Below are 13,169 nucleotides of genomic sequence, written 5' to 3'. Positions count from 1 at the left end.
TCTGATGCATCAGGTAGGTGCACAATAGCATAGCCTAACCCTCTGTACTTTGGTCTATATTGATGCGGGACATAGACAGCCAGCTGATGACCAATCCATTAGTGCAATGGATGGCTGGAAGCATTTGTCTTTGCCTTTGCAATACCACAGAAGCAATGCATGGTCAATGTACAGCAATGACACACCTGTGTGAACAGCCAGGAGACCCCCCCCCCCCCCCATGTTATGTTACATAGTTACATAGTTAGTACGGTCGAAAAAAGACATATGTCCATCAAGTTCAACCAGGGAATTAAGGGGTAGGGGTGTGGCGCGATATTGGGGAAGGGATGAGATTTTATATTTCTTCATAAGCATTAATCTTATTTTGTCAATTAGGAACATTCAGCACCCACCCGCCATCAAGGCAGCTGCCTATCATGTCATGCCCTACCTGCACAGGTGTGCTGGCTACTCAAATGATCCAATTAAGGAGGCCATTTAGTCAGCAGCAGCAGAAGTCCTGTGCCTGGACGCTCCAACAGGGGCCAGACACAAGCAGAAGCAGAAGCAGCAGAAGCAGCAGCAGCAGCACCACCTTTTGTTTTTTGGCTGCAGCAGCAAGGCCCACAGGGCTGGCTAGCTGGCTAGCCAGCAAGCAGGTAGCAATGAAAGTAGGAATCTTTCTTTTTAACCCTGTAAGGGGGTGGTGCACTGTACCCGAAGATACTGCCATATCGGGTCAATGCATAGGGCGACGGAAGCAAGCTTCGAAATCGGCCCCCGTTCTCAAAAATCCATTTAATATATGGTCCCCAGATAGGGGACGTATCAGATATTAAACTGATAAGAACAGATACTACACTTGATCTTAGCCAAAAGGCCGAGAAGCGATAACCGTGAAAGGGGCGGGCCCAACAAGGTCCCCTTCATGGGCACTATCACTGCTTGCTGTCAGGGAGGCTGCCAGACAATTTTCCATGCACACTCTGGGCTGGGGGGCAGTCAACCACCAGTACACACAGCAGAACCTAAACCCATACCATTATTGCTAAGCAGCAAGACAGGGGCCCATTGCACTCCCACGGGGCCTTTTTAAATGCAATCCATAACCCGGATTTGCCAGGAACCCTTCTTACTCCTCCTACTTGCATGTGACACTGGGCTTAGGATCTGCATAGGAAACACACACACAAGCACACACCTACCTTTGTTGCCTGCAGATGCCTCCTTGGCTGTCCCCAAACGGTATCAAACCAACACCCACGGGAAGCTGTAAGCATAGAGGACATGCCTGCACCCCATTGGACTTACCTGTGTGGGTTAAATCCGGGTTATTTGACAACCTATGGCGGTGATGGTTCTGCTCAGGCAGAGCAGTGCTGATGCTCCTCATAAAGCTGTCGCTGCTGTGAAGGTTCTAGGTGACATCACAAATCCCTATGGTTACATACACAACAAAGCTGGGTTGTTGTTGTTTACACTCTGCAAGGCCTGTGGAAGTGAGTGACATCATAGCACTGTAGTTCTGAGGGTTCTAGATGGATGCAACAATCTCCTGTTGCTTCTATGAAGGCCATAATAGACGACATCACCAAACAGCTCCATAGTCACATACACAGCAAAGGAGAGATGTTGTTTACACCTAGTGATGTCAGTGGTATTGAGTGACATCACAGCACAGTGCTAAGGCTCCTGGGCCTGGACACAGCAGCGGCTGCAATATCTCAACGGAGAATACGTTTATATATATGTGTGTGTGTGCGCGTATATATATATATATATATATATATATATATATATATATATATATATATTTCTCCGCCGAAATCACTTTTAAACCCATTTCCACCTTTTTTTCCCTTCTCTTCCTCTTACTTTTTTTTCACGTTTTTTTACGTTTTTCTCCTTTTCGCCTCTTTTCTGGGCGTATTATTCTTCTTTTTCTTCTTTTTTTTCGTCTAATGCATACCCCATCAGTGCAGCAATGCTTATTCAATACCGCCAGCAGATGGAGACACTGGGGGATAATTTTCTAAGGATTTATACTGATTTTTCCTGTCTGAATTTGTCGCACAGAAAGTTGCAGGCCAAATATGTGTGACATTTCTGCGACTTTAGCTTCTAGAGCATTTTTACAACATTATACATAGGTGCTGAATACATAAAAAGCGACTGTTCAGCGACAGACAAGTCGCATCGGCTGAAAGTAGGCCAGAATGTCAGTCCATGTTGGAGCAGGTTTAGATACAGTCTAAAGTATAGATCTCAAAGTCTGTGCACAGAATTTAGCAAGGGCCTCGCACCTTCTGATGCATCAGGTAGGTGCACAATAGCATAGCCTAACCCTCTGTACTTTGGTCTATATTGATGCGGGACATAGACAGCCAGCTGATGACCAATCCATTAGTGCAATGGATGGCTGGAAGCATTTGTCTTTGCCTTTGCAATACCACAGAAGCAATGCATGGTCAATGTACAGCAATGACACACCTGTGTGAACAGCCAGGAGACCCCCCCCCCCCCCCCATGTTATGTTACATAGTTACATAGTTAGTACGGTCGAAAAAAGACATATGTCCATCAAGTTCAACCAGGGAATTAAGGGGTAGGGGTGTGGCGCGATATTGGGGAAGGGATGAGATTTTATATTTCTTCATAAGCATTAATCTTATTTTGTCAATTAGGAACATTCAGCACCCACCCGCTATCAAGGCAGCTGCCTATCATGTCATGCCCTACCTGCACAGGTGTGCTGGCTACTCAAATGATCCAATTAAGGAGGCCATTTAGTCAGCAGCAGCAGAAGTCCTGTGCCTGGACGCTCCAACAGGGGCCAGACACAAGCAGAAGCAGAAGCAGCAGAAGCAGCAGCAGCAGCACCACCTTTTGTTTTTTGGCTGCAGCAGCAAGGCCCACAGGGCTGGCTAGCTGGCTAGCCAGCAAGCAGGTAGCAATGAAAGTAGGAATCTTTCTTTTTAACCCTGTAAGGGGGTGGTGCACTGTACCCGAAGATACTGCCATATCGGGTCAATGCATAGGGCGACGGAAGCAAGCTTCGAAATCGGCCCCCGTTCTCAAAAATCCATTTAATATATGGTCCCCAGATAGGGGACGTATCAGATATTAAACTGATAAGAACAGATACTACACTTGATCTTAGCCAAAAGGCCGAGAAGCGATAACCGTGAAAGGGGCGGGCCCAACAAGGCCCCCTTCATGGGCACTATCACTGCTTGCTGTCAGGGAGGCTGCCAGACAATTTTCCATGCACACTCTGGGCTGGGGGGCAGTCAACCACCAGTACACACAGCAGAACCTAAACCCATACCATTATTGCTAAGCAGCAAGACAGGGGCCCATTGCACTCCCACGGGGCCTTTTTAAATGCAATCCATAACCCGGATTTGCCAGGAACCCTTCTTACTCCTCCTACTTGCATGTGACACTGGGCTTAGGATCTGCATAGGAAACACACACACAAGCACACACCTACCTTTGTTGCCTGCAGATGCCTCCTTGGCTGTCCCCAAACGGTATCAAACCAACACCCACGGGAAGCTGTAAGCATAGAGGACATGCCTGCACCCCATTGGACTTACCTGTGTGGGTTAAATCCGGGTTATTTGACAACCTATGGCGGTGATGGTTCTGCTCAGGCAGAGCAGTGCTGATGCTCCTCATAAAGCTGTCGCTGCTGTGAAGGTTCTAGGTGACATCACAAATCCCTATGGTTACATACACAACAAAGCTGGGTTGTTGTTGTTTACACTCTGCAAGGCCTGTGGAAGTGAGTGACATCATAGCACTGTAGTTCTGAGGGTTCTAGATGGATGCAACAATCTCCTGTTGCTTCTATGAAGGCCATAATAGACGACATCACCAAACAGCTCCATAGTCACATACACAGCAAAGGAGAGATGTTGTTTACACCTAGTGATGTCAGTGGTATTGAGTGACATCACAGCACAGTGCTAAGGCTCCTGGGCCTGGACACAGCAGCGGCTGCAATATCTCAACGGAGAATACGTTTATATATATGTGTGTGTGTGCGCGTATATATATATATATATATATATATATATATTTCTCCGCCGAAATCACTTTTAAACCCATTTCCACCTTTTTTTCCCTTCTCTTCCTCTTACTTTTTTTTCACGTTTTTTTACGTTTTTCTCCTTTTCGCCTCTTTTCTGGGCGTATTATTCTTCTTTTTCTTCTTTTTTTTCGTCTAATGCATACCCCATCAGTGCAGCAATGCTTATTCAATACCGCCAGCAGATGGAGACACTGGGGGATAATTTTCTAAGGATTTATACTGATTTTTCCTGTCTGAATTTGTCGCACAGAAAGTTGCAGGCCAAATATGTGTGACATTTCTGCGACTTTAGCTTCTAGAGCATTTTTACAACATTATACATAGGTGCTGAATACATAAAAAGCGACTGTTCAGCGACAGACAAGTCGCATCGGCTGAAAGTAGGCCAGAATGTCAGTCCATGTTGGAGCAGGTTTAGATACAGTCTAAAGTATAGATCTCAAAGTCTGTGCACAGAATTTAGCAAGGGCCTCGCACCTTCTGATGCATCAGGTAGGTGCACAATAGCATAGCCTAACCCTCTGTACTTTGGTCTATATTGATGCGGGACATAGACAGCCAGCTGATGACCAATCCATTAGTGCAATGGATGGCTGGAAGCATTTGTCTTTGCCTTTGCAATACCACAGAAGCAATGCATGGTCAATGTACAGCAATGACACACCTGTGTGAACAGCCAGGAGACCCCCCCCCCCCCCCCCCCATGTTATGTTACATAGTTACATAGTTAGTACGGTCGAAAAAAGACATATGTCCATCAAGTTCAACCAGGGAATTAAGGGGTAGGGGTGTGGCGCGATATTGGGGAAGGGATGAGATTTTATATTTCTTCATAAGCATTAATCTTATTTTGTCAATTAGGAACATTCAGCACCCACCCGCTATCAAGGCAGCTGCCTATCATGTCATGCCCTACCTGCACAGGTGTGCTGGCTACTCAAATGATCCAATTAAGGAGGCCATTTAGTCAGCAGCAGCAGAAGTCCTGTGCCTGGACGCTCCAACAGGGGCCAGACACAAGCAGAAGCAGAAGCAGCAGAAGCAGCAGCAGCAGCACCACCTTTTGTTTTTTGGCTGCAGCAGCAAGGCCCACAGGGCTGGCTAGCTGGCTAGCCAGCAAGCAGGTAGCAATGAAAGTAGGAATCTTTCTTTTTAACCCTGTAAGGGGGTGGTGCACTGTACCCGAAGATACTGCCATATCGGGTCAATGCATAGGGCGACGGAAGCAAGCTTCGAAATCGGCCCCCGTTCTCAAAAATCCATTTAATATATGGTCCCCAGATAGGGGACGTATCAGATATTAAACTGATAAGAACAGATACTACACTTGATCTTAGCCAAAAGGCCGAGAAGCGATAACCGTGAAAGGGGCGGGCCCAACAAGGTCCCCTTCATGGGCACTATCACTGCTTGCTGTCAGGGAGGCTGCCAGACAATTTTCCATGCACACTCTGGGCTGGGGGGCAGTCAACCACCAGTACACACAGCAGAACCTAAACCCATACCATTATTGCTAAGCAGCAAGACAGGGGCCCATTGCACTCCCACGGGGCCTTTTTAAATGCAATCCATAACCCGGATTTGCCAGGAACCCTTCTTACTCCTCCTACTTGCATGTGACACTGGGCTTAGGATCTGCATAGGAAACACACACACAAGCACACACCTACCTTTGTTGCCTGCAGATGCCTCCTTGGCTGTCCCCAAACGGTATCAAACCAACACCCACGGGAAGCTGTAAGCATAGAGGACATGCCTGCACCCCATTGGACTTACCTGTGTGGGTTAAATCCGGGTTATTTGACAACCTATGGCGGTGATGGTTCTGCTCAGGCAGAGCAGTGCTGATGCTCCTCATAAAGCTGTCGCTGCTGTGAAGGTTCTAGGTGACATCACAAATCCCTATGGTTACATACACAACAAAGCTGGGTTGTTGTTGTTTACACTCTGCAAGGCCTGTGGAAGTGAGTGACATCATAGCACTGTAGTTCTGAGGGTTCTAGATGGATGCAACAATCTCCTGTTGCTTCTATGAAGGCCATAATAGACGACATCACCAAACAGCTCCATAGTCACATACACAGCAAAGGAGAGATGTTGTTTACACCTAGTGATGTCAGTGGTATTGAGTGACATCACAGCACAGTGCTAAGGCTCCTGGGCCTGGACACAGCAGCGGCTGCAATATCTCAACGGAGAATACGTTTATATATATGTGTGTGTGTGCGCGTATATATATATATATATATATATATATATATATATATATATATATATATATATTTCTCCGCCGAAATCACTTTTAAACCCATTTCCACCTTTTTTTCCCTTCTCTTCCTCTTACTTTTTTTTCACGTTTTTTTACGTTTTTCTCCTTTTCGCCTCTTTTCTGGGCGTATTATTCTTCTTTTTCTTCTTTTTTTTCGTCTAATGCATACCCCATCAGTGCAGCAATGCTTATTCAATACCGCCAGCAGATGGAGACACTGGGGGATAATTTTCTAAGGATTTATACTGATTTTTCCTGTCTGAATTTGTCGCACAGAAAGTTGCAGGCCAAATATGTGTGACATTTCTGCGACTTTAGCTTCTAGAGCATTTTTACAACATTATACATAGGTGCTGAATACATAAAAAGCGACTGTTCAGCGACAGACAAGTCGCATCGGCTGAAAGTAGGCCAGAATGTCAGTCCATGTTGGAGCAGGTTTAGATACAGTCTAAAGTATAGATCTCAAAGTCTGTGCACAGAATTTAGCAAGGGCCTCGCACCTTCTGATGCATCAGGTAGGTGCACAATAGCATAGCCTAACCCTCTGTACTTTGGTCTATATTGATGCGGGACATAGACAGCCAGCTGATGACCAATCCATTAGTGCAATGGATGGCTGGAAGCATTTGTCTTTGCCTTTGCAATACCACAGAAGCAATGCATGGTCAATGTACAGCAATGACACACCTGTGTGAACAGCCAGGAGACCCCCCCCCCCCCCCCATGTTATGTTACATAGTTACATAGTTAGTACGGTCGAAAAAAGACATATGTCCATCAAGTTCAACCAGGGAATTAAGGGGTAGGGGTGTGGCGCGATATTGGGGAAGGGATGAGATTTTATATTTCTTCATAAGCATTAATCTTATTTTGTCAATTAGGAACATTCAGCACCCACCCGCTATCAAGGCAGCTGCCTATCATGTCATGCCCTACCTGCACAGGTGTGCTGGCTACTCAAATGATCCAATTAAGGAGGCCATTTAGTCAGCAGCAGCAGAAGTCCTGTGCCTGGACGCTCCAACAGGGGCCAGACACAAGCAGAAGCAGAAGCAGCAGAAGCAGCAGCAGCAGCACCACCTTTTGTTTTTTGGCTGCAGCAGCAAGGCCCACAGGGCTGGCTAGCTGGCTAGCCAGCAAGCAGGTAGCAATGAAAGTAGGAATCTTTCTTTTTAACCCTGTAAGGGGGTGGTGCACTGTACCCGAAGATACTGCCATATCGGGTCAATGCATAGGGCGACGGAAGCAAGCTTCGAAATCGGCCCCCGTTCTCAAAAATCCATTTAATATATGGTCCCCAGATAGGGGACGTATCAGATATTAAACTGATAAGAACAGATACTACACTTGATCTTAGCCAAAAGGCCGAGAAGCGATAACCGTGAAAGGGGCGGGCCCAACAAGGTCCCCTTCATGGGCACTATCACTGCTTGCTGTCAGGGAGGCTGCCAGACAATTTTCCATGCACACTCTGGGCTGGGGGGCAGTCAACCACCAGTACACACAGCAGAACCTAAACCCATACCATTATTGCTAAGCAGCAAGACAGGGGCCCATTGCACTCCCACGGGGCCTTTTTAAATGCAATCCATAACCCGGATTTGCCAGGAACCCTTCTTACTCCTCCTACTTGCATGTGACACTGGGCTTAGGATCTGCATAGGAAACACACACACAAGCACACACCTACCTTTGTTGCCTGCAGATGCCTCCTTGGCTGTCCCCAAACGGTATCAAACCAACACCCACGGGAAGCTGTAAGCATAGAGGACATGCCTGCACCCCATTGGACTTACCTGTGTGGGTTAAATCCGGGTTATTTGACAACCTATGGCGGTGATGGTTCTGCTCAGGCAGAGCAGTGCTGATGCTCCTCATAAAGCTGTCGCTGCTGTGAAGGTTCTAGGTGACATCACAAATCCCTATGGTTACATACACAACAAAGCTGGGTTGTTGTTGTTTACACTCTGCAAGGCCTGTGGAAGTGAGTGACATCATAGCACTGTAGTTCTGAGGGTTCTAGATGGATGCAACAATCTCCTGTTGCTTCTATGAAGGCCATAATAGACGACATCACCAAACAGCTCCATAGTCACATACACAGCAAAGGAGAGATGTTGTTTACACCTAGTGATGTCAGTGGTATTGAGTGACATCACAGCACAGTGCTAAGGCTCCTGGGCCTGGACACAGCAGCGGCTGCAATATCTCAACGGAGAATACGTTTATATATATGTGTGTGTGTGCGCGTATATATATATATATATATATATATATATATATATATATATATATATATATTTCTCCGCCGAAATCACTTTTAAACCCATTTCCACCTTTTTTTCCCTTCTCTTCCTCTTACTTTTTTTTCACGTTTTTTTACGTTTTTCTCCTTTTCGCCTCTTTTCTGGGCGTATTATTCTTCTTTTTCTTCTTTTTTTTCGTCTAATGCATACCCCATCAGTGCAGCAATGCTTATTCAATACCGCCAGCAGATGGAGACACTGGGGGATAATTTTCTAAGGATTTATACTGATTTTTCCTGTCTGAATTTGTCGCACAGAAAGTTGCAGGCCAAATATGTGTGACATTTCTGCGACTTTAGCTTCTAGAGCATTTTTACAACATTATACATAGGTGCTGAATACATAAAAAGCGACTGTTCAGCGACAGACAAGTCGCATCGGCTGAAAGTAGGCCAGAATGTCAGTCCATGTTGGAGCAGGTTTAGATACAGTCTAAAGTATAGATCTCAAAGTCTGTGCACAGAATTTAGCAAGGGCCTCGCACCTTCTGATGCATCAGGTAGGTGCACAATAGCATAGCCTAACCCTCTGTACTTTGGTCTATATTGATGCGGGACATAGACAGCCAGCTGATGACCAATCCATTAGTGCAATGGATGGCTGGAAGCATTTGTCTTTGCCTTTGCAATACCACAGAAGCAATGCATGGTCAATGTACAGCAATGACACACCTGTGTGAACAGCCAGGAGACCCCCCCCCCCCCCCCATGTTATGTTACATAGTTACATAGTTAGTACGGTCGAAAAAAGACATATGTCCATCAAGTTCAACCAGGGAATTAAGGGGTAGGGGTGTGGCGCGATATTGGGGAAGGGATGAGATTTTATATTTCTTCATAAGCATTAATCTTATTTTGTCAATTAGGAACATTCAGCACCCACCCGCTATCAAGGCAGCTGCCTATCATGTCATGCCCTACCTGCACAGGTGTGCTGGCTACTCAAATGATCCAATTAAGGAGGCCATTTAGTCAGCAGCAGCAGAAGTCCTGTGCCTGGACGCTCCAACAGGGGCCAGACACAAGCAGAAGCAGAAGCAGCAGAAGCAGCAGCAGCAGCACCACCTTTTGTTTTTTGGCTGCAGCAGCAAGGCCCACAGGGCTGGCTAGCTGGCTAGCCAGCAAGCAGGTAGCAATGAAAGTAGGAATCTTTCTTTTTAACCCTGTAAGGGGGTGGTGCACTGTACCCGAAGATACTGCCATATCGGGTCAATGCATAGGGCGACGGAAGCAAGCTTCGAAATCGGCCCCCGTTCTCAAAAATCCATTTAATATATGGTCCCCAGATAGGGGACGTATCAGATATTAAACTGATAAGAACAGATACTACACTTGATCTTAGCCAAAAGGCCGAGAAGCGATAACCGTGAAAGGGGCGGGCCCAACAAGGTCCCCTTCATGGGCACTATCACTGCTTGCTGTCAGGGAGGCTGCCAGACAATTTTCCATGCACACTCTGGGCTGGGGGGCAGTCAACCACCAGTACACACAGCAGAACCTAAACCCATACCATTATTGCTAAGCAGCAAGACAGGGGCCCATTGCACTCCCACGGGGCCTTTTTAAATGCAATCCATAACCCGGATTTGCCAGGAACCCTTCTTACTCCTCCTACTTGCATGTGACACTGGGCTTAGGATCTGCATAGGAAACACACACACAAGCACACACCTACCTTTGTTGCCTGCAGATGCCTCCTTGGCTGTCCCCAAACGGTATCAAACCAACACCCACGGGAAGCTGTAAGCATAGAGGACATGCCTGCACCCCATTGGACTTACCTGTGTGGGTTAAATCCGGGTTATTTGACAACCTATGGCGGTGATGGTTCTGCTCAGGCAGAGCAGTGCTGATGCTCCTCATAAAGCTGTCGCTGCTGTGAAGGTTCTAGGTGACATCACAAATCCCTATGGTTACATACACAACAAAGCTGGGTTGTTGTTGTTTACACTCTGCAAGGCCTGTGGAAGTGAGTGACATCATAGCACTGTAGTTCTGAGGGTTCTAGATGGATGCAACAATCTCCTGTTGCTTCTATGAAGGCCATAATAGACGACATCACCAAACAGCTCCATAGTCACATACACAGCAAAGGAGAGATGTTGTTTACACCTAGTGATGTCAGTGGTATTGAGTGACATCACAGCACAGTGCTAAGGCTCCTGGGCCTGGACACAGCAGCGGCTGCAATATCTCAACGGAGAATACGTTTATATATATGTGTGTGTGTGCGCGTATATATATATATATATATATATATATATATATATATATATATATATTTCTCCGCCGAAATCACTTTTAAACCCATTTCCACCTTTTTTTCCCTTCTCTTCCTCTTACTTTTTTTTCACGTTTTTTTACGTTTTTCTCCTTTTCGCCTCTTTTCTGGGCGTATTATTCTTCTTTTTCTTCTTTTTTTTCGTCTAATGCATACCCCATCAGTGCAGCAATGCTTATTCAATACCGCCAGCAGATGGAGACACTGGGGGATAATTTTCTAAGGATTTATACTGATTTTTCCTGTCTGAATTTGTCGCACAGAAAGTTGCAGGCCAAATATGTGTGACATTTCTGCGACTTTAGCTTCTAGAGCATTTTTACAACATTATACATAGGTGCTGAATACATAAAAAGCGACTGTTCAGCGACAGACAAGTCGCATCGGCTGAAAGTAGGCCAGAATGTCAGTCCATGTTGGAGCAGGTTTAGATACAGTCTAAAGTATAGATCTCAAAGTCTGTGCACAGAATTTAGCAAGGGCCTCGCACCTTCTGATGCATCAGGTAGGTGCACAATAGCATAGCCTAACCCTCTGTACTTTGGTCTATATTGATGCGGGACATAGACAGCCAGCTGATGACCAATCCATTAGTGCAATGGATGGCTGGAAGCATTTGTCTTTGCCTTTGCAATACCACAGAAGCAATGCATGGTCAATGTACAGCAATGACACACCTGTGTGAACAGCCAGGAGACCCCCCCCCCCCCCCCATGTTATGTTACATAGTTACATAGTTAGTACGGTCGAAAAAAGACATATGTCCATCAAGTTCAACCAGGGAATTAAGGGGTAGGGGTGTGGCGCGATATTGGGGAAGGGATGAGATTTTATATTTCTTCATAAGCATTAATCTTATTTTGTCAATTAGGAACATTCAGCACCCACCCGCTATCAAGGCAGCTGCCTATCATGTCATGCCCTACCTGCACAGGTGTGCTGGCTACTCAAATGATCCAATTAAGGAGGCCATTTAGTCAGCAGCAGCAGAAGTCCTGTGCCTGGACGCTCCAACAGGGGCCAGACACAAGCAGAAGCAGAAGCAGCAGAAGCAGCAGCAGCAGCACCACCTTTTGTTTTTTGGCTGCAGCAGCAAGGCCCACAGGGCTGGCTAGCTGGCTAGCCAGCAAGCAGGTAGCAATGAAAGTAGGAATCTTTCTTTTTAACCCTGTAAGGGGGTGGTGCACTGTACCCGAAGATACTGCCATATCGGGTCAATGCATAGGGCGACGGAAGCAAGCTTCGAAATCGGCCCCCGTTCTCAAAAATCCATTTAATATATGGTCCCCAGATAGGGGACGTATCAGATATTAAACTGATAAGAACAGATACTACACTTGATCTTAGCCAAAAGGCCGAGAAGCGATAACCGTGAAAGGGGCGGGCCCAACAAGGTCCCCTTCATGGGCACTATCACTGCTTGCTGTCAGGGAGGCTGCCAGACAATTTTCCATGCACACTCTGGGCTGGGGGGCAGTCAACCACCAGTACACACAGCAGAACCTAAACCCATACCATTATTGCTAAGCAGCAAGACAGGGGCCCATTGCACTCCCACGGGGCCTTTTTAAATGCAATCCATAACCCGGATTTGCCAGGAACCCTTCTTACTCCTCCTACTTGCATGTGACACTGGGCTTAGGATCTGCATAGGAAACACACACACAAGCACACACCTACCTTTGTTGCCTGCAGATGCCTCCTTGGCTGTCCCCAAACGGTATCAAACCAACACCCACGGGAAGCTGTAAGCATAGAGGACATGCCTGCACCCCATTGGACTTACCTGTGTGGGTTAAATCCGGGTTATTTGACAACCTATGGCGGTGATGGTTCTGCTCAGGCAGAGCAGTGCTGATGCTCCTCATAAAGCTGTCGCTGCTGTGAAGGTTCTAGGTGACATCACAAATCCCTATGGTTACATACACAACAAAGCTGGGTTGTTGTTGTTTACACTCTGCAAGGCCTGTGGAAGTGAGTGACATCATAGCACTGTAGTTCTGAGGGTTCTAGATGGATGCAACAATCTCCTGTTGCTTCTATGAAGGCCATAATAGACGACATCACCAAACAGCTCCATAGTCACATACACAGCAAAGGAGAGATGTTGTTTACACCTAGTGATGTCAGTGGTATTGAGTGACATCACAGCACAGTGCTAAGGCTCCTGGGCCTGGACACAGCAGCGGCTGCAATATCTCAACGGAGAATACGTTTATATATATGTGTGTGT

The 13,169-nt window shown here is 46.4% G+C and overlaps 6 non-coding genes across 6 annotated transcripts; all 6 read right to left on the bottom strand.

The window, feature by feature from the left end:
* Positions 1-683: 683 nt before the first annotated feature.
* LOC130320474 (U2 spliceosomal RNA) lies at positions 684-874 on the bottom strand. Its single transcript, XR_008866364.1, has one exon. It is a non-coding gene; the product is annotated as a U2 spliceosomal RNA (small nuclear RNA).
* Positions 875-2,971: 2,097 nt separating this feature from the next.
* Positions 2,972-3,162, bottom strand: LOC130320471 (U2 spliceosomal RNA). Its single transcript, XR_008866362.1, has one exon. It is a non-coding gene; the product is annotated as a U2 spliceosomal RNA (small nuclear RNA).
* Positions 3,163-5,244: 2,082 nt separating this feature from the next.
* Positions 5,245-5,435, bottom strand: LOC130320470 (U2 spliceosomal RNA). The gene has a single exon (XR_008866361.1). It is a non-coding gene; the product is annotated as a U2 spliceosomal RNA (small nuclear RNA).
* A 2,101-nt stretch (positions 5,436-7,536) lies between these two features.
* On the bottom strand, positions 7,537-7,727 carry LOC130320469 (U2 spliceosomal RNA). The gene has a single exon (XR_008866360.1). It is a non-coding gene; the product is annotated as a U2 spliceosomal RNA (small nuclear RNA).
* Positions 7,728-9,826: 2,099 nt separating this feature from the next.
* LOC130320468 (U2 spliceosomal RNA) lies at positions 9,827-10,017 on the bottom strand. The gene has a single exon (XR_008866359.1). It is a non-coding gene; the product is annotated as a U2 spliceosomal RNA (small nuclear RNA).
* A 2,095-nt stretch (positions 10,018-12,112) lies between these two features.
* On the bottom strand, positions 12,113-12,303 carry LOC130320467 (U2 spliceosomal RNA). Its single transcript, XR_008866358.1, has one exon. It is a non-coding gene; the product is annotated as a U2 spliceosomal RNA (small nuclear RNA).
* Positions 12,304-13,169: the final 866 nt, after the last annotated feature.

This window comes from Hyla sarda, unplaced genomic scaffold (genome assembly GCF_029499605.1).
Source record: "Hyla sarda isolate aHylSar1 unplaced genomic scaffold, aHylSar1.hap1 scaffold_220, whole genome shotgun sequence".
Lineage (NCBI taxonomy): Eukaryota > Metazoa > Chordata > Amphibia > Anura > Hylidae > Hyla > Hyla sarda.
The sequence above is the reverse complement of the archived record's forward strand: the minus strand, read 5'-3'. Positions and strand labels throughout refer to the sequence as shown.